This window comes from Trichosurus vulpecula, chromosome 3 (genome assembly GCF_011100635.1).
Source record: "Trichosurus vulpecula isolate mTriVul1 chromosome 3, mTriVul1.pri, whole genome shotgun sequence".
Taxonomy (NCBI): Eukaryota; Metazoa; Chordata; class Mammalia; order Diprotodontia; family Phalangeridae; genus Trichosurus; species Trichosurus vulpecula.
In genome coordinates this window covers 264,148,591-264,175,095 of record NC_050575.1, presented here as the reverse complement: position 1 = coordinate 264,175,095, position 26,505 = coordinate 264,148,591, and the positions used below count along the sequence as shown (strand labels likewise).

At 37.5% G+C, this 26,505-nt stretch overlaps 1 protein-coding gene across 1 annotated transcript in view; it reads right to left on the bottom strand.

The window, feature by feature from the left end:
* Positions 1-26,505, bottom strand: part of PLCB1 (phospholipase C beta 1) — a 908,098-nt gene that overhangs the window by 329,058 nt on the left and 552,535 nt on the right. The gene's annotated exons all lie outside the window — the stretch shown is intronic.

The following is a 26,505-nucleotide window of genomic DNA, read 5'->3' as shown; positions in this document are numbered from 1 at the left end:
GTGACCCTGGGCAAGTCATTTAACCCTGTTTGCCTCAGTTTCTCATCTGTAAAATGAACTGGAGAAAGAAATGGCAAGCCACTCCAGTACCTTTGCCAACAAAATGTCAAATTGGGTCATGAAGAGTGAGATACAACTGAAGAAAGGATGAAATTAGACTAGCAGATTAAAATCTGCCAGTAGACTTTGAAGCCATAGTTGGCACATTTCCAAGGCAGTTGCCCCTGCCATGCCCCATTCTGTGGATGTTTTATCCTGTTGTTTTACATAATTCCTGGCAGGGACAGGAACAAATTTCACAGCAGCAACATTTCTATTTTCTTCAGATATTTCCTTGTAATCACTAAGCCCCTGCTGATCTTGAGGCTGCTAGTGAAATAAAAGACTGAGGTTTTAAAAAAAAAATTTGAGGACCCCATTCTCTATGAATACTGCAAAGACTTGAAAAGACTGTTTTTTACAAAAAAGCAACAAAATGTGAACTGAATAATTAGCTGGTGAGTTAATTGGATAGCGTCTTGTACACTCAAGGTACTCAAATATTTTCTAGAGGAATGAATTAAATTAAATTTTTCACCATTTCTCTGTCTTTTTACATTTTATTTAACTCTCCTGTCTCAGAAAAAGAGGAGTTTCTCTTCTCTTGCAAAGGTGATTTATTTTTCTCTGCTCCTGACCTCAAACCTTGGGATCTTGCTTCATCAGTTATCAGTTCTCCCTCTCTACTCATACACTCCTCCTAGAGCATACACTTTGGTCTCTTCTTTCCAAAGAAAACTTCTCTTGATCCTCCTTCCCCCATGTATCCCATTACTTTCTCCCATTTTCAACCAAACTTATCAAAACATAGAGTTGCTTACACTTTGTGGTAAACTTACCTTTTAACCCCTTAGAATCTTGGTTCCATACCAACTACTTTATTAAATTGCTTACAAATGGTCATGTGACTTCCTAAATCAAGCAATCAATTGTTAAGTGCTTACTAAGTTCCAGATACTGTGCTAAATGATGGGGATACAAAAATAAATCAAAAATGGTCCCTGAATTCAAAAAAGATTACATGTCTAAATTGGTGTAAGTAAGATAAATGTAAAGTAACTGGAAGGTAGCCTTAGAGAGAAAGACACTAGCAGCTGGAAGAATTAGGAAAGACCAACTGGAGGAGGTAGTCCTGGAGCTGTCTTAAAGGAAGCCAGGGTTCTAAGAGTCAGAAGTTAGAGGAGAGAGAATTTCAATATTGGTGGAAAGCTAGTGCGAAGGTTCAGACCCAGGAGATGGAGTAGGCTGTGTGTGGAACAGTACGGAGGCCAGTATAACTTTACTATAGAATGTGATGAGGGAAGTAATGTGTTAAAAGACTGGAAAGATAGGAAAGGACCAAGTTGTGATCAATTTTAAATGCTAAACAAAAGACTTTATATTTGATCCTAGAGGTAATATGGAACCATTGGAATTTAACTAAGTAGTGGGATGGTGTCATAAGATCTAAATTTTAGGAAGCTCACTCTGTGGAGGGTGGGCTGAGTGGAGAGAGATGATTCAGGGAAGCCAATTAGAAGGATATTGCAATAGTTTGAGCTAGAAGTGATGAGGAATTGGAACTAGGGGGGAGTCCATGTGAGAGAGGAAAGAAAGATGAGAGAAGCGTTTGAGAGTCTCAAAAAGAAATTACAAGGGTTAGCAACTAATTGGATATGTTTGGTGAGTAAGGGAGGAGTAGAGGATAACAATGAGGATGTGAATATGGGTAAGCAGAAGGATGGTTTGTCTTCAACAATAATATGGTAGTTCAAGAGGACAGATTTGGGAATATGGAGTAAGTTCCGTTCTGAACATTTTTAATTTTGGAAGTTTCAAGGCATGTAGTTCAAATGCCCAATAGCCTAGTGGTGATATGGGTCTGGAGCTTAGGAGAGAGACTACAGATAGATATATGGATTTGAGCATCATGTGCATAGATGATAAGTGAATCTGTGGAAGCCAATGAGATCACCAAAGGAAATAATATCCAGTGAGAAGATAAGGTCTAGGACAGAGCCTTGGGAGACATCCACTCTCCAGCAAAGGAGAGTGAGAAGGGGTAGTCTGGCAATGAGAAAGAGAACCAACAGACAGAGTAGTCACAAAAAATGAGGAAAGGAGAGTTTTCAAGAAGAAAAGATGCTCAGTTGTACAAAATGCCAGAGAGGGGATAAGAATGGTGAGGATTGAGGAAAAGGCCATAGTGCTAGGAAATTGATATATCTTTGGTAATTTGGATATAAGTTACAGTCAAATTATAAAGTCAGGAGAGAATGTGATAGAATTCTAAACACTTTTAAAGGAGGTTTAGTTGAAAAGGGGAGGAGAGACACAGGATGGAAACTGGCAGGCATAGAAGGGTTGAGTAGGGACTTGGTTTTTAAGGATGGCCATGTTTGTAAGAAACAAGGAAGGAATAGGTACATAGAAAGAGATTTTGAACATTAGAGAGAGTGAGGCAACATGTAATTTGTGTTGGGACAAAAGAATAAAGAATTGGAAAGTAGAAAATAACAGAGTTGAATTACTTCACCTTTTGGTCAAGATTGGAAAGGGAATTGAATATAGCCAGAGCAGGGTAATGGCCTGCAATGGATCTTAGAGGGATTGGAGGTCATAGGGGAGAGCAAAGTATAGGCTTAGGAAGAAGTAAATCATAGGAAGGTGCCTGGATGAAGCATTTCTCCTCTTCATTATCCTTTACTTTCCATTCCTTTGTCTAGCCTTAGCCATGGATTATTCTCACCATCCAACTACTTTGTTCCTCCTCATGTGCTGCTGAATGGAAGTAGAGAAAATCATGAAACTATGCTGGGCCCTCACTGCAAGAAGACAAACCTACTCTTCCTCCCAAATTGAGGCATCTCACCCCAATCCTTGACCTGATCTGCTCAGCTGAAGACCTCAACTCACATTCACTGAAAAAACTGAGGCCATCCATCAAGACCTTACTCTTTTCCCCTCCTCCTTATTTCACATCCTTCTAATGTCATGCTCCATTACTTCCTTCAGTCTTTGGTGATGAGTTCTCCCCTGCCTCTGCCTGCCAAGGATAATCTCTTTATATATACTCTTGATCTATCTCTTCCTATATCCTCCAGTAGATTGGCCCTACCATCATGCCAATTCCTTTTCCTATTTTCCCCACTATTCATAACCTTTTCTTAACTCTCAGTTTCAACTGTTGTGGACTTTCTTCTTAACTAATGAGGATATAACACTGGTGCTGCAGCCTGGAAGACCTGAGTTCAAATCTGTCTTCAGACATTTACTGCATCACTATGGGCAAGTCATTTAACCTCTGTTTGCCTCAGTTTCCTCAACTGTAAAGTGGGTATAATAATAGTATCTACCTCAAAGATAATGCTGATCAAATAAGATACTTGCAAAAAGTGCTTAGCACAGCGCTTGGCACATAGTAGGTGCTACATAAATATTTAATTACCTCTCCATCCCTACCCTATCATGTACTTGCTATTTGTACCTCTCAGAGTGTACTGTGTCACCTACAGTGTGTGAAAGGAACTCTGGAGTGGTCAGTATAAACTTAAACTAATCATTTAACCTCTCTGTGTTTCATTTACCTCATTTGTGTGTACTGGGGGAGGAGGAACTTGTTGGACTAGATTAATTACAAGCTCTAAATCTAAACATTAAGGTTATCCTATATATTCTACCACATGTCAGATGTCAGTCTTGACACTATTAGAGATTCTGATTCTCCCTCACAGATTTTTTTTTTCTTACCATGCATTGGCATTCATTCATTACAATAACCAGTATGTCATGGACAACCATCCTTTTATGACTAAAGTTTTTTATATGCAGTCATCTTTGGCACCACGTTCCCCTTCCTCCTCCTTTTTGTATGACATGGATGTCTACTCCACTGCCTTTTAAGTCACAATAGCAACGAGGCTTCCAAGGAAAACAAGGTCATCCCTAGGGCTACACAGTGATTTTACTCTATAAACACGAAGCCTGAGCCAGTGAGCAGCCAAAAGTATCCCCAAACTTGGGCTTTAATTACCGTAGCAATTTAGCCTCATTCTCAAACTCACTTTCAGTCTTTATAGTCCCCTACTTCAGCCAACACTAATTTATGTCCATGAAGGGCTTTGGAAGAAAAAAAAAAACAGAAACAGAAACAGATTTTGAGCATCCAAATTCCTCATTCAAAAATTCCCTTCTAACATTCTATGTTTATGCTCCATATTGGTATCTCTCATGTAGGTTGTTCAGAAGGAGGAAGGGAAATGGTCATAAAGTGGGTCCTGGGCCAGAGTCAGGAAGACCTGAGTTCAAATGTCATCTCAGACACTTACTTCCTAATGACCCTAGGCAAATCAAGTCACTTAACCTCTCTCTGCCTCAGTTTCCTTAACTATTAATGGGGATCATATTAGCACCTCCTTTATTAGGTTGTGGTAAGAAGCAAATGAGATCATATCTGTAAAGTACTTAGCAATTTGCCTGGTATGTAGTAGGTCCTTTCCCTGTCCTCTGTAGTTGTAGACTAACATGATGTCCCAACCCAAGTGAGGAAAGATCTAAACATTAGAGGGAAAGCCAGATTTGTGGTATAGCTCATAATATTCAGACTCTGTCATCATCAACTGCTTTTGTCTCTTTGCTGGATATTTAGACACAGAGATTAATTGGTTAATTAGCACTTATTAAGAGTCTACTATGTGTCTGGGGATGGGCTTGGTTGGAGTGACACAAAGACAAAAACAAAACTGCCTCTTTGCTTAACATGCTTACTGTTAGGGCACTGCCACAGATAGGTAAATACAGATATACAAAGCCAACACAGAGTGATATCCTGGAGAGGCCAGGCAGCTAGAAACTGGAGGGATCACTATAAGCCTTCTGCCAGAAGCAGCACTGAGCTTACTTTTAAAGGAAGCAACCCTCTCATTTTACAGATGAGAAAACTGAGGAAAACAGATCTTAGGTGATATGCTCAAGGTAACACAAGCAGTAAGCAGTAGACCTAGCATTATTTCAAACAAGCAGTTTTTCCCCAGTAACATGCTGACTGCCAGGACAGGAAGTGAAGAAAATTACTCAAAACTACTTTTTCTAGGTATTCAGATGTGAGAGGGAGGACATGTATAGGATGATATGTTTAGATAGGTCCACGTGGGTGTGGTTTTTTTAATGTAGAACATGTAGGAAAGTTTTTAAGCAGCAGAGAAGAAGCCAATAGATAGGCAGATACTGAAAATTAGAGAAAAATATGGGGATGATTGTGGGGTCAAGCTGCCTGAGGACACAGTTGGGGGATGGATCAAGGGCATAGATTGAAGAGCTGTCCTTGGTGAGAAGATGAGTTGTTATTTTCATCAAGAGAAAGTAGCATATGATGTCAAGGAATTTTGAGATGTAAAAGGGAGGCTTAAGGAGAGAAATGTAAGTTTGGAATAGCAATTATGGGTGTTGTGATAGGGAAAAATCAATTGGGTCTTCATTGCAGTTGATATTATTTAAAAACAAATATGCTAAAGACTCTACCAGAACAGTTACGTGACTTCTTGGAATTCTGTTCAGCAATATGCAAGTGGGAGTGGATAAGGAAGACGATGAGGGTGATAGGATGGGGAGAAAGAGGTTCTACCATAGAGGAAAGCCTATCATTCAACTGATTATAGTGTTGATGTTAGGAAGAGAGGCAAGTGAAAGCAGATCAGGGATGACGCTGGTCTAAGAAATGAAGGGACTGGAGGCCAGGGTGGGATTTAGCACTGAGGCACAAGGTGGATACAGAAGGTGAAAAGGTTAGGGTCACATATAAAAACTTTAGAGTGCTTGATCAAGGAAGTAGACCACTTAGGGATGATTGTAAGATCAAGAGTATGGCAGCTATTCCTCTCTCTGTATTGCTAAGATGGAGTGAAGTTGAAAGTCATGGGTATTGGGGAAGGTTAATGAACTATATAAGATTGGTGTTTTTGAGAGGACATTATCTATCCATATATTAATATGCCTCACACATATATGAAATATACATATACATGTATAAATATATACATATTTACACATAGATATGGATCTATATATATACACATAGATATAGATATCTCTCTCTCTCTCTCTCTCTCTCTCTCTCTCTCTATATATATATATATATATATATATATATGTATGTATATGTATCTATATCTATGTATTTTAAAGTCCCCCAGGAAACTGAAGTAAAAAATATTGTGAACCACATAATGAAATACTAAAGAAAGAGGGGTAAATGGCCTCGGGGCTAGTAGTTAAGTGTCACCAGGATCTGAATAAGGCATAATTAGACGGAACACAAAACTTGAGTGATTGTAGCAGAGCAAGAGAGAGTCTGGGAATGGAGGCAAAGAGCAAGGAGTAGGCCTCTATGTCCTCTGAATCTAGTGTGCAGGTGACAGAGATGGTCTATCCTATACTTAAGAGGATAGTCAGAAATATGGTGTCTTTAGAAGAAGCCAGCGGCAGAAGATGAGAAAGAGTAAGTAAAAATGCTAAGATAAAGGGAAGATTGTTAAAAACAGAAAGGGGTTTCCATAGGATTCAAGGAGACCAGAGTTGGAGTTTTGGGAAGTATATGGCAAGGGTGAATAGGAATGAGAGGACATTAAGTGATGGTAACAAGGGAGAGAGCATTTATATATAATAAAAATTATTGTAAATCAGGAACACAAAACTATGTGGTACAATGGAAGGGGCAAGAAAGGTTGGATTTGAACTGTATTTAAATGTTAGACCTGCCAATCACTACCTGTGTGAACTTCAGTAAAAATTTAACGTTTTTAGGTCTCAGTTTCCTCTGTAAAATGAGGAGATTGGACTAGAAGACATCTAAGGTTCTTTTCTATTCTAATTAATTCCCCTGATATTCTTGATCTTTTGTTCTTCCAGATGAATTTTCTTATTAGTTTTTCTAGCTCAATAAAATAATTTTTGGTAATTTGATAGGTATGACAATTTAGCAAATTAATTTAGGTAGAATTATCATTTTTATTTTATTGTCTCAATCTACCCATGATCAATTAATATTTTTCCAATTGTGTAGATCTGGTTTATTTGTGTGAAAAGTATTTTGTAATTGTGTCCATAGTTCCTAGGTTTGTCTTGGCAGGGAGACTCCCAAATATTTTATATTGTTTACAACTATTTTAAATGGAATTTCTCTTTCCATCTCTTGCTTCTGGACTTTGTTGGTAATATATAGAAATGCTGATGATTTGTTAGGGTTTATTTTATATCCTGCAACGTGGCTAAATTTGGAAACTATTTCAACTAGTTTTTTAGTTGATTCTCTAGGATTCTCTTAAGTATACCATCATATTATCTGCAAAGAGTGATAGTTTTATTTCCTCATTGCCTATTTTAATTCCTTCAATTTCTGTTTCTTCTCATTACTGTAGCTAACATTTCTAGTACAATATTGAATAATAATAGTGATAATGGGCATCCTTGCTTCATCCCAATCTTATTGGGAAGGATTCTAGATTATCACAATTACAGATAAAGCTTGCTGATGGTTTTAGATAGATACTACTTATTTTAAGGAAAGGTCCATTTATCCCTGTACTGTCTAGTGATAAATAGAAATAGCTGCTGTATTTTGTCCAAAGCTTTTCTGCATCTATAGAGATAATCATATGATTTGGTTTTTTTGTGATTGATATGGTCGATTATGCTGATAATTTTCCTAATATTGAATCAGCTCTGAATTGGTATTAATCTCCTCTGGTCATAGTGTAAGATCCTTGTGATATATTGCTGTAATCTCCTTACTACCTTCTTACTTTCAATCTATTTTCCTATGATTAGAACTAAAGATTCCAGTCCATCCTATATTCAGCTTCATAATAATAATAATAAAATAATAACCAACATTTATATAACTTTTACTATATTCCAGGCATGGTGCTAAACTGTTTACAAACATTACCTAATTTGATCAACACACAACCCTCGTGCTATTATTATCCATATTTTATAGATGAGGAGACCGAGGCTAACAGAGGTTAAGTGACTTGCCCAGGGTCACACATCTAATAAGTGTTTGATGCTAGATTTGAAGAACCAGGCCTGAAACCCTATCAATTGCATCATTCTTCTGCCTAAAGTATAGGTCCCACTATGTCATCCCTCTACTCAGTAAACACCAGTTTCAGGTTCAAAATATTAAAATCCTCTGTCATTCAAAGTGCTTCATAACCTAGCCCCCTTCTTTTCACAACTTCTTATACCTTATACCTTAGCATGTACTCTTCAGTACAGTGACACTGATATCCTTGCTCTTATACTCCATCTCCCAACCCCCAGCATTTCCATTAGCTGTCCCTCATGCCTGGAATGCTCATCACTGCCTCTTGGCTTCCTTGCCTTGCTTCACATCCCAGCTAAAATCCTACCTTCTATGGGAAGCCTTTCCCAATCCCTTCTTCGAACAGCTTCCTTCTGTTCTATCCTATACAGAGCTTGCTTTGTACATATCTTTTTGCCAAGTTGTTCATCTCAATAGACTATGAGCTCCTTAGGGGCAGGCATTGTCTTTTGCCTTTGTATCCCCAGTGTTTGGAAAGGTGCCTGGCAATAAAGATTTATCGCCTGACTGACAAATCATCTGGTTCAAGAATCATCATTTGGCACAAGAACAAAAAAAAAAGACCCTGGCCCTTCTAGAGTTTGACTTTTTTGATAAAATATTATGTACACTTTTAATACCTTCATGTTCTCTATGATCCTGTGACTTGGACCTCCTTGATACCAGAAAATCTATCTCCTGACTCTGCATTTTCATGGAGGAGGAGTTCATGGGTGAGTAAGTGGGGGGCCTCATTCCCTGAATACTCTCTCTCTCCTGGACTCTATCTCCTGACTTCCTTCAAGTCTTGACTAAAATATTACCTCTTCCAGAAGCATTCACTGATTCACCTATGCTAGAAAGAAGCTTCCCTCTATGATCGTACCAATTTGTCATATATATATATACACATACATACATACATATATGTGTGTATATGCATACACACATAAATATACACATACATAAATATGTATACACATATACATATATACACACATATTTATATACAGACATATACATACATATGTTTATCTTCTTAAACAGTTATTCAAAAATTATCTCCTTTATTACCTTGAGAGCTCCTTGAAAGTGGGAACAATCTTTGTCTTTCTTTAACACAGTAAGTACTTAACAAATGGTTGTTGACTTGATGATTTGTAGCAAATAGACAAGGTCTGGAAAACTGGTTTCAAATTTTACCTCTGAAACTAATAAGCTGTGTCAGTAAAAAAAATACCATTTTGCCTCTCAGGGCTTCAGTTTTCTAACCTGTTAAATGGTGGTAAATTATTAATTAAATTAATTTGTAGTATCCATCTCACAATTTTATTGCGAGGATAAAAATGGTAATAAAGTGTTTTGTAAACAATTCATAAGTGCTATAAAATAGCAAGTCATTATTAGTATTAATTATTATGTAAGTAGATTAAAAGACAAAAAGGAATCTCAAGAAAGAACTGAGTCACAAAAATATACTCAAATACAGAATGATATTTTGGTTAAGAACTCATGTTGGGTATTTAAGAGAAAAGATTTTCTATATTTTGTCATTTCACTTTTAAAACAACAGTTGTTTTCTTCCTTACTGTGGATTTGAAGTAGGAGTGGGCTGAGAAGAAAAAGAAATTTAAGGAAAGGAATATAACCTTGGGTGAGAGTTGTTAAAGGTAAGATAATGGAGCTGAAGGTAGGAGAGAGAGAGAAAAAGAAAAGATTAAAAGGGTTAGGAGAGAGGAACAGTGGGAAGCTCTTTAGATCAGGAGATGAGGAAGGATGAGAAAAAGAAAAAAAAAACATTATCAGCTATCACTCAGGCCTGAGCTCACTGATAGTATGACCCTGATCTTAGTTTACCTCTGTACTGTTGGCAGACAGTTTTCCTCAGCCTTCCATCACGCCCTTGGTCCTAGCTCAGATTTTGTGGGGTGGGCAAGTGTTTCAATAGCTATTATTGTGATAGATTTGCAATGTGGAAAGTATGTTTTCCTTAAAAAGAAATTAAAAAAAAGATTTTTTTTAATCATTCAAACTAAGTAGCCAAAAGCCAACCATGATGTAAAATTTTTAAAAAAGATCAAATAGGTTGAGCATTTTATTCAGTATCTAGTGAAATCTGAAGATTTAGAAAACATACATAGACATAAATTATGTCTATTACCATCTGTCCTGGCTTTGCTAAGATAAACTAGACTCTAAGAAGAGAAGTTGAGCTTTTAAGGAGGCCTTGCAAGGAGGCCTAGCCTTTATGAGACTATGTCTTCTGCTTTGGAGTTTAGAAAATATGGTCACTATATGTCTAGATTACTAGGATCTATTCCATAGCACTAGGCTAACTGGGTTCATTTATAAGGACCACAACTACTTTAGAGACACAAAACTGTCCCTCACAAAAAGCATATGATCATTCAGCTAAAAGCCAGAGTGTCTCTTGGGAAAGTGGAGATAGCTTAATAGAGTCACTGCTTGTCACTGCAGAGATATAATGATGGGCCTGTAGCCACCTTAACAATGTAAAGAGACACAGTAAAGCAAAAGATTTGGAAACTAGACACTGCTAGACGCTATGTTTTTGCACCTACATCCTCCCCTCTCCCCACTGGGGAACCTCTGCATCACATGTATTTATTTATCAAACAGGACACATCAGCCTAGCAACAGATTATAATTGCAAACAAGTTATTTTTATATTAATGGAACAACAACCTACAACTACAGCTATGGGAGGTGGTATGGGGGCGGAGGGTAAAGTCCCGTTGGTCTAATTCACATTTATGTCATTCTCATTAACTCTACTCACAACCATGGAAAAGTCTGGAATTTGGGCAAACGAGACCATCTTGGAGCCCATTTAGAGCTAGCATTGCTTGGATCAGCCCATTTTCTCAACTACTATATGTATCTGAAAAGACTTCTAAATACATTTGTTGTAATAAAATAGTTTTTTTCAGTGTTTAAAGATGGTGCCTCAGCTGGCAAGCATTTTTTTAATGAAATCAAAACTGATGCTTTGTGAAAGCACAGCATTTATTTGATTATATGATAGGTCAATTTTTTCAGTTCTGAGAAGCAAGCAGTATGGTATGGCATGGATGGAAAGCTGACTCTGGAACCAGGAGGGCCTGAGTTCAAAACTCACCTGCAACACATATTCAGTTCATATAATAATACTAAGAGTTCTTAAAATCATCTCCTTTGCCATTTGTTATGAGGAGATAATATTCCATTAGCTTCATATACCATAATGTGTTCAGGGAAAAAGGGAATGGAAGGCATCTAATTAAATCCTAATTCTTTTGTTTTTTTCTTCACTCTCTCCCTTTAAATCTCTTTTAATGTGCTGGAAGTTTGTTTTCTTCCTTTTACCAAATTATCCTTTCTCTTAATCCTACTTCCCTTCCCTATCCATGCTTGTTTTTCTGTTGAAAATGGTGTACTTCTAGACTCAGTTGTCCTTGTTCAGTCCTTCTTTATATGTTTCAGATAAGAGTGAGATCTGCCTGATGCTTATTCCCACCACCTCTTCCTGCAGAGTCTGAAAGAACATCTGTCTGCTCTGCTCCTGTTAGAAAGTTAGCATTACATTGTCTTATATCCATTTCCAAGTGCTCAAAGGTATTTACCTTCCTAGGTTTCTTCTGACTCTGCTATTCGCATTACAAAGTTTTTAATCAGCTCTGTTTTTTAATCAAAAATGCTTGCAAGTACTCTATTGCACTGAAAATGCATTTTTTCCCTATAGAATTATATTCAGCTTTGCAGGGTAAAAACAGGTTCTCTCTCTTTCTCTCTGTTTCTCTCTCTCTCTCTCTCTCTCTCTCTCTCTCTCTCTCTCTCTGTATCTCTCTGTCTCTGTCTCTCTCTGCGTCTCTGTCTCTCTCTCTCTCCCTCTCTCTCTGTTTAAGCAGGTTGTAAAATATACATCTTTTTGCTTTAAGATAATACAGTCCAAGATTTACTCTTCTTTTTGTTAGAAGCTCTAAGATCTTGTGTGATAGTAATATTGTTTCCTTGATATTTTATTTCCTTCTTTCTAGATGCTTGCAACATTTTTTTCTTTGATGTGGGAGTTTTAGATTTTGGCTATAGTATTCCTATAATTTTCCTTTTGAGGTTCCTTTTAAGAGGTCATTGGTAGATTATTTATTTTGTCCTCTAGTTTTAATAGATCCAGGGCATTTTCATTCATGATTTCTTGAAATACAGTGTCCAGGTTTAAAAAAAATTCATCCATTTCAAGGATTCTGAAGATTCTTAAGTTACCTCTTTCTGGTCTGTTTTTCAGTTTAGTTGTATTTCTTTTTTAAATATCAGATAGATTATATTTACTTCCTTTTTAAAATCTTTTGATTTTGTTCAAGTATTTTTTTTATATCTCACGGAGTCAGAGGTGACTAGGTGAGGCAGTGAAGAGAACACAGGGCCTAGAGTCAGGAAAATCTGAGTTCAAATTTGACCTCTGACTCTTACTAAATGTATGACCTTGGGCAAGTCACTTAACCTCTGTCTGTCTCAGTGTCCTCTCCGTAAAATGAATATAATAGCATCTACTTCCCAGGATCGTTATGAGGATCAAATGAGATAATAATTGTAAACCACTGAGCACAGTGCTTGACACATAGTAATTGCTATATAAGTGTATCTCTGTGTGTGTGTGTGTGTGTGTGTGTGTGTGTGTGTATGAGCATGCTTTTAGGAAGTCCATGCTTGGGAAATGTTTTCCACTTTCCTTTCTAAGCTTTTTATTCTCCTAATTCTTTGCTCCAGATCTTTTATTCAATTAAAAAAAAACTTCCTGATTCATTTCTCTATGCATGTAATTTTTGGTGAAAATCCCTTTTTTTCCTTTGAGTCTCTGTTTGCAGTTGTTATGGAGATAATCTCTCCTCCTTGGGGGGCTCCCTAGATCTGTGATACTTACTTGTATTAATTATATTAATTGGAGTCTGGTTTACTCATCTTTTCAGATTTAATTACTAAATTTGGGCTCTGTGCCCTGCTATACTTTTTGGGTAGGGTGAGCAATCTTGCTTGGTCTCATACTGGGTCACATGGGTTTCTGTGCTGACTTCCATCTCCCAAGGCCAGGTCTTCTTGAATCACTGAGCTTCTGAGTGCTAGATCTTCAGGGCACTCTATAGTATTTCAGGGAAGAGTATAAAAGCCTCAGAGTTCCTGGGCCTGGAATGTTCTTGGCTTTGTCTGAGTACTACCACCCTACAGTGGTTATTTCTATACCCAGGGCTTCTAATATCCCAACCCTGGGATTTTCTCACAACCCTGGGGTTTTCTCAGGGTAACTCTCCATTCTTGCTTACTTGGGATACAAAGCCTTGCAGGCTACACGTTCCTGGCCTGGCTTTTCTTGAGCTAGGAAGCTGCTGGCTTTATTGTCTGCATTGGGGCTTGCCTTCCTCGTGAGACCTCCTTTCCTATTGCCCACAGGAATCTTGCTTGTTTTTTGTGCAATTCTAAAATGGAAGAACTAACTTTAGTTTTATCATTGATTTCTTGATCATTATTGGATATAGTATGAATTTCAGGCTTCTGCCGCAGTTGGTATGTGGAAACTGGCTGGCTTTCCTCCACTCAGGCATCCACTTTGGGCAGGAAGGCTCATAGTAGAACATCACTTATTTTATGCACACACACACACACACACACACACACACACACACAGTGTACACCTAGAAGAATGCTATGTATCAAGGATGAGGCAGGAAGAAGAGCAGAGGAATACAATAAGAACAGTCTAATTATAGATTACTGGTGCTTGGCAACATTTCCTTTGTTTCTTGCCTTCCTTTTCTTTGTAATATAAGGAATGCATGTGTGCCTGACCACCAACGAGAGGACACATTATAGAACAATATCATGGAGAGAATCATCTGTGAAAACCTCCCTACTTCTCATGTTTTCATCAAAAATGCCCTTGATATGTTTTATGTTTTGATCATTCACATAAAGATATTATATAGAGGTGAAAGTAAGCACATGAGGCAGTAGTTACTAATATGTGCTCAGTTGTCTTTTGTGGTTAATAATACCATTTGAAATATCCATTCTTTTTGACTTTTCTCACTAAGATAAGTGGAAAATCTTTTCCCAAATACCTCTAAAATAGTACTACCTCTAACACAGTTCTGAAAGCAGTGTGGTAACCAGAGAATCTGAGCTCAGATTTTGTCTCTGTCACTTACTAGCTGTGAAACACGAGTAAATCACTTAATCTTTCTAGGCTTCAGTTCCTCATTTGTAAAATGAGAATTTGATTACCTCTAAATCTGTGATCCTTCATCTTAAAGCTCTAAAGTTATGATTCCCATTTGACCAGATCTAGCTTCACTTCCCAAGACAATAGTGGTGATGACATGAACAAAATTATGATTTAGGAAACTTATCTTTCCCTTAGAGGTAGCTCACTGTGTATAATCTTTCTCTTAGAAAATACCAGGGTACCTTTTGTTTGGCAGTTAAAGTATGTAGGGAAAAAATCAATGAAAGTTTTTGTTTTTATTTTTCAGAGCTCTTTATGAAAAAAGAAAGACAGGATGCTTTGAAGTAGAGGTAACTGTAGATCTTAAGCAAAAGTAAAATGGCATAGCAAATGAACACTGGGCTAGCAGTCAAAAGATCCAGGCTCCGATGACATCTCTGCTTTTAATTATCTGTGTGACCTTAGAATAGTATGTCACCTTTCTGAGTCTAGTTACTTTACCTATGAAATGAGGGAGTTGCAATATTAGGTCTCCCTAACGATTCATGCTACATGGGATATCATGGTACGGGGGAAAGCACTGTCTGTGGAGTTAGTGGCCCTAGGTTCAACTCCTGCCTCTGATGTTTGCTACCTGTGTTACCTTGGGCAAATCACTTCACTTCCTTAACCCTGAGTTTCCTTCTACATAAAATGAAGGGGTCGGACTAGATGGCTTCTGAGATCCCTTCCAGCTCTGTGCTTCTATGACTCTTCTAATTTTATGATTCTCCCCCTCATGTTGAGATCACCATGTCCATAGATTACCCCAGCTGACTAGAAGGAATTAGGAACAAAAGAGAGAAGGCATATTTGTATTGGATGGGAGATATAGATGGGAGTGTGGGGGAACACAGCCATTTTTATTCAAGAAAGGCCTCTTTCCTACCTCCCTGTAGCACTGTTTCAGATTGAACTTGAAATCTCTTTAAAGTCCAGTCAATAGCTGGACTTATCTGGACTTAAGGGAGAGATCTGAACCCAACCTACTCTTTCATCCTTTCTATTGTAGTTGTATCTCTCTTGACTTTTGATATTTTGGATTTATAAATGATTATTTCAAAGTGACATTTTCACAATCTAAAAGGTTAAAATCCTTGCCTTTTATTTTCTTAACTCCAAAACCCAAACCATCACTCTGCCAACATAACATTTTCTATAAGGGCCATCATATAAACAATGTAGGCCTTGGATTAGCAGACAACTCAGGGAAATTAACAGTGGAATTGGGTATCAAATATAGGTCCTAATCATGATTGTCTCAGGAGGCTCATATAAATTTGTGCACATAAATTTGTCTGTTAGGTAACCTCAGATATATCTGAGCACTAAATAAGAGACTTTGGAGAAGCAGGGTCCCACATTTCAAAACACTGTTTTCTAGAGAAAATAGTTTTTAATAAAGAAATTTCATAAGATATATCCTATGTTCCAAGGGGGCAGGGGGAAGGTAACTAAGAAGCATGTCCTGTTCACATACAAAAAAACAACCTACTGTGCCTTCTGTTACTGGGTTGATCATTTCACTTAAAGAAAGGTCAAATAGCATATCCAGATTAATATCTCATAAATTCACTCACCATTTATAAAGGAGATGAGCTGAGCTGAACCCTTCGTAAAGAATGTCTACTAGAGTATTTGAAAAATATTAAGAGATGTCCTCAGAGCAAAATGAAATAAAAGTACCATGTGCTTTCTTCAAGATTTTAATTTTCTTATAATATCCATTTGTAGGAACTTGTAAGACCTCCTTCTCCCAAAATTTTGCTGAAGCACGTTCTATAGTAGGAATTCTTACCATGGGAATCTTTTAGATTAAAAATATATATTGATGACTATTTCAATATAATTGGCTTACTATATAATCCTGAATATTATATTTTATGCATTTAAAAACATTCTGAGACAGGGTCGATAGGCTTTGCCAAACTGTCATGGTTCATGACACACAACAAAGTTAATATCCATTGTTCTACATGAAGGACAGGCAACCTGGGATACCAGAGACAGAGGCTACAAGGATCCCTTTTCTCTCTCATTCTCCACCTGCCTGTCTTTGGCCAATTTTTTCTCCCTTCCATTGCCTAGAATAGTAGCCCCCTAGATATTTTTTAGGGCAGGGGTTCAAAGACATTTGATAAGTTAGAGTTGTTTTTTCCAGTTTCCCCCCAAACTTGAGATCACTCAGGGGTGATGGCAGGGCCACTTGACAGAGGATCCTTTGAGTAAACATGGGGAGTGAGCAATGCAACTACTGCTGTTACTGACAAACCATGAAGAGGATGGTAAAGGTAGAGTACCATCCTTGTTCTAAAGCAAATCTGAAAACCATAGCCCCTGGACACTTTTTATAGAAATAATATTTCAAGAGGACATGAGACACCCACCTCCAGAAGGAAATAACTGAATACTACCAAGATGATATGCTAAGTATTTTGGTGAATAAAGGGTTTTAGTTGTTTTTTCATCAGTTAACCATTCTACCAACACAGATAAAATGGCAGAAGTTAGTCAGGAAAAGCTGTTGAGTTTTTAATCCATATGTATAAATGCTTAAGTGAATTTACTATTCACGGAAGTGGAGGACTAAAAATAATGGCCTATGCCAAATGTAGTGTGGATAAGTGTACTAAAAAGCTTTCCCTCCACGTGTTCCTGTCATTAGACACCTCAAGCTGCAAATGCCAATTCTCTGTTGCTCTAATCCACTTGTCTCTCTGGAGAAAATAATGCCATCTGTGTTGAAATTGGCCCAATAGTAGGAAGGCTTGATGCAGGGCACTCAAGGGGGAGATATGAGTGCCAAACTGGTTAGCACTTAGGATTAGAGCCTGGATATGAAATCACCTCTCTCTCTGGGTGACAAAGGATAATTCTAATACAAAGGGAATGGGAGGAAGGGGGGAATAGTTTTCTGGGTGTCAGCCACAGAAGCTTTCAGTCTTTCATGACTCATTGTGTGCAATGGCTCATTGGTCATGGACCACTACCTTTGGTTTTTCCTTTCCAGGCTTTTAAAAGGCAGATTGCAGTTTTTTATTCATGGATGATTGGAAGCAAGAACCAGGAAAGAAATGCTCAAAATAGCTTCCACTTGTAGAATTCACCTTTGTTCTGCTCTTTCATACCCTTGCTCCCCCCGGCCAAACCAAAGATGACAATCATGTTTGTCTTCTTATTTGGTAGTCTGAGAGCTGCCTCTAGACAAGAAAACAAGACTGCAATTCCTTGCTGATTAGAAATTTTAGGCCATTAGAAACATTATAATTTCTGAATAATTTATGGTCTGTATTTGAAAGATAGACATAGTTGTATGATCTTCTCTCTCACCCCCTACAATTTCACAAATGTAGGCTTAAGTCTTGTGGAAACTACTTTCTCAGGCTGGAACACATAGTTTTAAAGAGCTGTCAGTATATGTCAGATGAAGGATTTGACCCAGGCCATCCTGACTCCAAGGATGACCACTATCTACTAGTATGATCTAGAGACCATTGAGCATTCCTTACCCTCCTGTCAGGGGTCCACAAAATCAAAACTATTTTCATAATAATATTAGTATGTTTTAATTTTGAATATGGTAAACATTAATAGATATAGCCCATATAAACAAAAACTCTTTGGGAGGAGATTCCTTTCTTCTTCTTCTTCTTTGCAGGGGGAAAGACAAGGCAATTGGGGTTACGTGACTTGCCCAACGTCACACAGCTAGTAAGTGTGTCAAGTGTCTGAGGCCAGATTTGAACTCAGGTCCTCCTGACTCCAGGGCCAGTGCTCTAATCACTGCACCACCTAGCTGCCCTTGCCCTTTCCTAATAATTTAAAGGGATCCTGAGATGAAAAAGTCTGAGAACCACTGCACTACATCATTCTACTTCCATATGAGACTTCAAGTTAGTCATATGTGAGCCAAAATCCTGTCTCAGATACTTTGTAGCTGGGTGACCATGTAGGGAAGTCATTCATCCTCTCTCAGCCTCAATTTCCTATAAAATGGGGATTATAATAATAGCATCTACTTTGCAGAGTTGTTGTGAAGATCACATGAGATAATATATGTAAAGCACTTGGAAAATCTTTAAGACCTATAGAAATGCTGGTTATCATAATGCAGCCGAACAGCAACAAATTGGCACCCCAGGAAGCAGACAGCCTTTGGATACAAATAATTATATACAAAGTTGACTATTACAAGGCAGTGAGACCAACATTTTCCCTTTGTAACTATAAAGTGTCATAGGCAAAGTGAACTATAACTTTGAGGGAATTCTCTGAACCCACTACCTCTTCTCATAGTACTCCAAAACACATTGATACTGAGTCAGAAGGTTTTATGCAAACCGAAACATCCAATTTAAATGTTTCCTTAATCAGATTAACCTGATAATTAATCAGATAATCAACTGTGACTGGTTTATTTTATTTAGGCATTGATTATCATTCTGTTTCTTCCAGCTTATATTACCCACACTAATAGATCCTTTTATATAGCCAGATATTCATCAAGCAGTTGTGAAGCACCTACTATGTACCAGGCACTGTCTCATATTCTTATTCATTAAAAGCTATATTCATTTACTCCCCCCCCCCAACAAGGGGACATGATTATGCATTCCACATCTACTTTCTTAAATGTCTCTTCGTCCTTTGCCTGTTTTGCTTTTATGACAGTAATGAGGTGAAAATTGAAAGAAGAGTTCAGAGGAATTCATGAGTCAGCAGAAAAAAAAAGAGGATGGAAGAAGCTGAACATTGTCCATGCTCTTCTTGTCTGTCCTCTTTTCCACTTGGTTTGGCCAAGATGAGGATTTGACAACAACCTCCTTGTTAACAACAGGTGTTTCATTTTCAGGTCATAAGTGTTGAAAAAGTGAGCCTGGAGACTTCCAGGACATGGTTTTGGATGTGATTAGATGAGAAAAGTGACTGTTAAAAATGCCTCCCCACCGATTCCAGGGCTACAATGACATTACACAGCTTGTTTAATTGAGAGAAAATAAGGCAAAAGACTTGTCCCGTCCTGGTGAGCAAAAATAGTCTAGAGCAGGGCTCAGGTCCTGAGGCATTTGAAGCCCAAATTAAAGAGAACAATCAAAGGCTGACCAAAAGGAAGTGGCCGATAACTATGAAGTCAGTGTGATACAACAGGCATCTTTTTTACAAGAACAAAAACAATGCTGTTTCTAATGTTACTTTAAAAAGAAAAGTTTGTCTTGGTAGAAAATAATGTTTTCTTAAAAGTTATCTTCTACTAATTAGTCTCTTATGCATGAGGAACAATGGAAAGGGAATTGAAGTCAAAGGACCTGAGTTCAAATTCTGACTGCTGGTCCATGACTTGTGCAACATTGGGAAAGTCACTTGATATCTCTAGGCTTCAGTTATCTGAGCTTTAATAATCTGTAAAATGAGGAAGATGGATGAGATGATCTGTTCCAGCACTTTATCTCTCATAAAGTGATTCAAGGCATCTGTTGAGAATTGAAATTATCCAATAAATGTAACCACAGAGATGACTCTTTTTAATGACCCTGTGACTATTGTGAAATGAGACATGGCACAGAGAGGTATATGTTGATCAAACTGTTTGAAACTGTCATGAGGGATATCCTCCTATGGGGGGAGAATAGTTCCATTTAGCTAGGTCTTCCAGAAGCTTTTGTTTATAGATGATGTTGTTCTGACTGTGACAAATTCCAGGGCATTATAGTATACCCTATCCCCTTATGGCCCATCAATTAAATTTAGTACTCAAAAGAAATCAGCCTAATAATATATACAAGAAAAAATAAGTGGATGAAAAATATCTAATATTCAGAAAATGTTATAGTCAGTTTATTGAGTTAGTTTGTCATTATACACACATATACATGAATATGTATGTGTGTATGTGTATCTGTGTGTGTATAGACATACCTCCCCAGCACAAAAAGCCAGCTTTTCTTTTTAACATGAACCTTCTCCTATCAATACTTTATGTTTTCAAATGTTGGAACACCACAGTTTCGGCAGAATCACATTTTAGGTGGCAAAAAGAACAATGGAGAAAAGCATAATGGGTGTAAGTTGTTGTTGTTGTTCAGTCATTTCAGTCATTTCCCACTCTTTGTGGCCCCATCTGGGGCTTTATTGGCAAAGATACTGGAGTGGTTTGCCATTTCCTTCTTCAGCTCATTTTACAGACAAGGAAAATGATGCAAAGAAGGGTAAGAGACTTGCCCAGGGTCACACAGCTAGTAAGTGTCTGTGGCTGGATTTGAACTTAGGAAGATGAATCTTCCTGACTCCAGGCCCAGCATTCTATCCACTGCACCACCTAGCTGCCCATGCTCAAGTAGGCTGTAGCATATTTCCAGTGATGAGCTACATTCAAGAAGTGGCATAGGGAACATGATTGGGGAAATATGTATGTGGAGGAGGCAGGCTATGAGCAAAGGATAACAGATAAAGAGCCCAAATTGTGTACTGATATGTATGAAACATAAAAAAAAACTGAAGAATGTAGCCTCCAGCATATTAGATAGATCTTCTGTGGAAGACAGAATTGCCAAAGACAAAAACATGCGAACTGTACCAAAGGATGACTTGTGGCCTGTACCAGTGGAGAAAATACCCATACTAATAAAATCATAACTCCTTTAAAAGAATTAGTTATAGTTCAATAAATATTTAAGCATAATTCAATACTCAGTATGGAGCATAGGTTAGGAGGGGTGGGAGACAGGGACTTCTAGGACAAGAAATTTTGGGAAATTTTAAATACTAATTATAACATTAGATTTTGCTTAGAGTTATATCCTAAATCTTTGCTGTATTATTGTCAATATTATCAAACAAGATTATCTCAGTTTATAGTATCCCTCTGTGAAAATGAATACAACTTTCACAAGAGACATATTTACTTGTAGTAAGCAGCTTACATACTGGGAAAATCTGGCTTGGGAAATGATATATAATGCTAATAAAAAACCTAAGAGCTTAAATCAAAAGTCTAATAGCATAACACAATATTGTCAATTAAAATATGTAAATTATATTTTGAGAGTAAAATTCTTTTACAAATCTGTTCACAAATCTCGAAGCTCATTATGGCTATGCAAATCCAAAGATGTGGGAAGAGCAGAAAAGTCTTTCTGCCATCACAGTTAAGGAAAGGCAAAGAAGATGCCCTGCTGCTTTCTTAATTATACCAGAACACCAAAGAGCTGCTGGAATACCTTCTAGATAATCAGACTTGAAGATGGGCTTTATGAAATTGAGGAACTCAAAACCCTAATGGGAAAATAGTGAGGAATGGAATATTAGTTATCCCTAAGAGAATGATGCTTGATTCATTCCTTTTGGTGAGTCAGGAACTCAAATGTCCCAAAACTATCTGATGTATAATATAATAGAGACATAGACCCCAGTAAATTTCATTTAAAACATAACAAGCTATGCTCAACATCAAGGAAAGATGTATGGAAATTTATCTTAACTTACAGAACCATAGAATCCCAGGATTTTAGAATCGGAAAGGACCATCTAGCTAAACCTTTACCTTAGTAGAATCCCCACTAATGATCACACCTCCAACGTTCAAACCTGTCTAAGGAAGCTACACTCCTTTCTGAAGCAAGCCATCCTACTTTTGGCCAGCTCTAACAGGAATATTTCCTGACAAAAAAACCTAAATTTGACCCTTTTCATCTTCTACTTTTTATTTTTGTTTTTCCTTAGCATTTATATGGTGCTTTAAGGTTTGCAAAAAATTGTTTTATAAATACCATTCCATCTGTTCCTCACAAGAACACTGAGAGTAAGGTGCTATTATTGTCCACATTTTACTGATGAAGAAACTGAAGCAGATGGAGGATGAGTGACTTGCCCAGGGTCACACAGCTAATGAGTGCCTGAGGTAGAATTTGAACTCAGGTCTTTCAGTCTCATGGTCCAACAATCTATCCACTGTGCCACCTTGCTGCCTCTAATGTTTAAAATCTATAGAACAAGTTTAATACCACCTCCACTTGAAGATTCTAAAAATATCTGAATATCACTATCATCTCCCTGAATCTTCTTTTTTTCCCCATACCAAGCATCTCTATCTTCTTCAATGGATCCTCATATGAGGTGGATTATGACCTTCATGGTTGCATTTCTCTAGATAGTGTCTAGTGTACTTCTTAAACTGTGGTGGCCAGAATTGCACTCAGCATAACAGGGGAGGTCTGACTAAGGTAGAGGATAGAGGAACTGTAATATTATTAGCCCCAAAGGCTATTCCTCTTTTAGAACAGCTCAAGATTACTTTAGCTTTTTAAGCTTCCACAGTCCACTGCCAACCCACAGTGAGTGACCAATACACTAACTATTCCCTCAGATTCTTTTTTCCCCAGAAAATTGCTGTCTTGCCTTGCTTTTCTCATCCTATATTTGTGAAGTTGACTTTTTCAATCCATATGTAAGATTTATACATATCTCTAAGGAATCCATCCCATTATATTGAGCTGGAAACTCTAACCTGTCAAAATTATTTTGAATCCCAACTCTGCCATGCAGTGTGTTAGTTACCCTCCCAGGTTTGCGGGATCTACAAATCTGATGAGTCTGCCATCTCTGCCTTCATCCATGTCATTGATGGAAATGTTAACTGTCACAAGATCCCTGAAACACTCTTCTCATGACCTTCTGCCGAGCTGTCACTGAGCCATTAGTGACTATGCATTGAGTCTTGTCATTCAACTAGTTCCATATCTATCAAATTGTAAGAATTGATACAATATTATGAAGTGGATACTTTCTAGAAATTAATATAGAATGATTTAGGAAATCAAGGTTTATAAACCTTTTCTTAAAATTTTGCTATTCTCTATTAACATTACTCTTCCCACCTATCAAGGATTCACTTTCCTCCCCCTCACAAATTTTAGCAAAATTTATCTATGCTAATTTCAGCAAGCAAAAGGAAGAGAAGTTAGCAAGCAGAAAAAGATTCCAAATAAATTTTCATTAAAATAGAAGCTTGTAAGATCCTTCCTTATGCTGTAAGGAGATAGCAGGATTTTTTTTCTTTCCTTTATTGTTTTAAAATTAAAATGAATCTGGTGCTGTTTGGATTTTTAAGGTAAACACATTCTAAAATCACCAAGAAATGAGAAGCTGGGTATGCATATATATGTATATATATGTATATGTGTATATATATATATATATATATATATATATATATATATATATACACACATATATATGCATATTTTTCCCAATGCAGGCCAAAACATTGAGTTGCTCTGTATAATGTAAAGGTAAATGATGCATACAGAACATAAATGAATGAATGAACAAATACTAATTAATTGTGATAACATGTACCATATTCATGTAATCCCATATAATCCTGAATGACTAGAAAATATACATAAGTTGGATACTTTTATACTACCTTGCTTCATTAGATTTGTATTCTAGGAACCTGAAGAATGTAGATGTAGGAGATGGGAGGGCAGGATGAAGGAGCATTACTATATATCTTCAACTTATGAACACTGAAGATGAAAATTGTGCTATTTAAGTGTATGCTCCAGTAGTTTCCCTCCACTGAAGTCCTACTCGCCTCTATATGAGGATTTGGAGGTGATCCTAGGCTCTCATAGACAATGCCAGTAAAGCACTGGCTTTTGTAGTGATTAACAAGCTTAAGAGGCTAGAAGGAAGAGCCTGGTGATAGATTCTGTTTGTTGTTTGAGGACTAGCCTTGCTAACTTCGGAGAGGCTTAGATAAAGGGAGAGGAATCATGGCACTCAGCACCAAGGCAACTGGCAGGGAAGGGGAACTACCAAACACGGGTACTAAAGTAAAGTGCCACTTGGTAGCTAATTCAGCTATTTCATTCACTTGATTAATTAGTCCACCAATTTGAATAAAGGATAATGACTTTATTGGCTATGATGACTCTCAAAGATTATCTTCTAAATTGTGAAGGGGCAGTGGTCTATAATGGTGGATGAAACAGCCACACGAATGGATGCACAAATATTTCAAAATATTACAGGAAATAATCTCCTAATGGAAAAAGAATATTTCCAGAGAGAGTGATTGGCCTAGTTTTACATGACCACTCCAGTGTATATTTTCCTGTTTGCTCTCTTCCTTTTCTTGTTGTTTTTACAAAGAAGCCTTTAAACTACAACAACATTTAACAAATATTTGCAGAATGAATGAATATTCCCTACCCTTTTATCTCTTTGAATTATTTTTCTCCATGCCTACGATGATTCACTGAAAGACTCATATGCTAATTTCTGATGATCCTGGCATGACAAAAGGATTGCATATCCTCCTTCCAGGGCCTGGATGATTCTCTCTCTGTCTTTTTTCTCACCTTCCTTTTGCAACAGGGACAAAAACCACAAGGCTGCTACCTGCATTCTGTTTTATTTCCTCTTTTTAAATTTCCTGTATTTCCTCCTTCTGACCTTGAAATAAAGACTTCTGTTAGTGCCAGGAAGAGACATAAAGCATGGCACATAGAGCAACAAGTAACTGGCAATAGTGTGAGGAGGGGGAGAACTGGAAAACATGGTAATTTAATTAGAATCCCACTTGATGCCTAACTGAGATATTGCATGCAATTAACTTAATTCCCTTCCTGGATAATGAACATAGTGACATGCCATCAACCTGTATGCATAAGAAAGGAAGAACTAAGCCATAAAGTATCACATATTTATTAAGTACTTTCTGTGTTCAGAACAATGGGCTAGGTACTAGGGGTCATACAATGATTAAATAAGACTTGGCCCCTGTCTCAGTAGAGTTCACAGTTTAGTAGGGAGACAAGATGCATATATAAGTATGATGCAAAGTGATACATAAATTCATAAAGAAGTGCAAATTAAATGTTATCTGAGTTATGAAGGGAAAAGAGTTGTTACTGACTTGAAGGGAAAGAATATATGAAGGAGATGGCATTTGTGCTTTGCTTTAGAAGTTAAGTAGGATTTTCACAGACAGAAATGGGGAGCAGGAGGACATTCCAGGAATTCAGAACAGAGGGAGCAAAGACATGGGTTCAGGGCAACGTATGGCATGTTATTTGAAATGACATGCAGACCTGTTCTGTTGGAGCATAGCACATGTGGAGTGCAATCATGTGAGATATAGACAGAATTAAAGTGATGCCAGGTTATGACATAATGTGGATCATAGCTTTAGAGCTGGGAGAGATTTTAGACATCTAATCTAAACCCCTTACTTTAGTGCTTAGGAAACTAAGGCTGAGAGGGATTTATTTGTCCAAGATTACACAGGTAGGAGGTGATAAAAACAGAATTTGAACCCAGGTCCTCTGATTCCAAATCCAATGTCTTTCCCACTCTCAAGGGCCTTGAATGCCAAGATAAGGAGTTTTTTTTTTTACTTAGTAGGTGATTAAGAGTCCTTGAATAGTCCCAGGAAGGGAAATGAAATGATCCAAGCTGCAAAATTTCCTATAATTACTTTGAAGGTCTGTGAATTCACTGGAATGGGTACTCCATCAACAAAGATCACAAACTCTGTGAACTTTAGAATATTGTCTTCATGAGTTGTTAAATTTTTCTTCCCTGCCCCAAATTATTATTTGATGGCCTATATGATGAGTCTCTTTTAGCTTGGCAGAACCTAACAGAGCTTCCACTGGCAAAGAAATAAATAATCCAGGTTCAATTCCATGCCACTGTAAGGTATCAGAATAGCCCTTGATGGGAGGGAAATCGGTGCACAAGAAGGCAGTGGTGTAATGATTGCAGTAGAGGGTGCAGAGAGTGAGAGAAGAAAGGCTGGGTTACAGGCTGTTGGTATAGCCCAAGTAATTGGCAAAGCAGGCCTGTGCTAGTACATAGGATAGAGATGGAAAAGAGGATGCAAGAGAGACTGATGAGATTTATTTGAAAAGGCAAACATTGACCACCTGATTTACTCTCAGTGGAAACTGCTTAATGATCTTATGGACAAAAAGTTCCTTTCAAGTATTTAACTTCCACTGGAACCTGCTCTATTATTTACCTTAGTTCTTAATATTTGATAGCTTAACATCTCAAATGATTTTCATTTTAAAAAGAGGAAGGGGTGTGGTAAGGCCATAACCCACATGATGCCATAATAACCTGGCACCACTTTAATTCT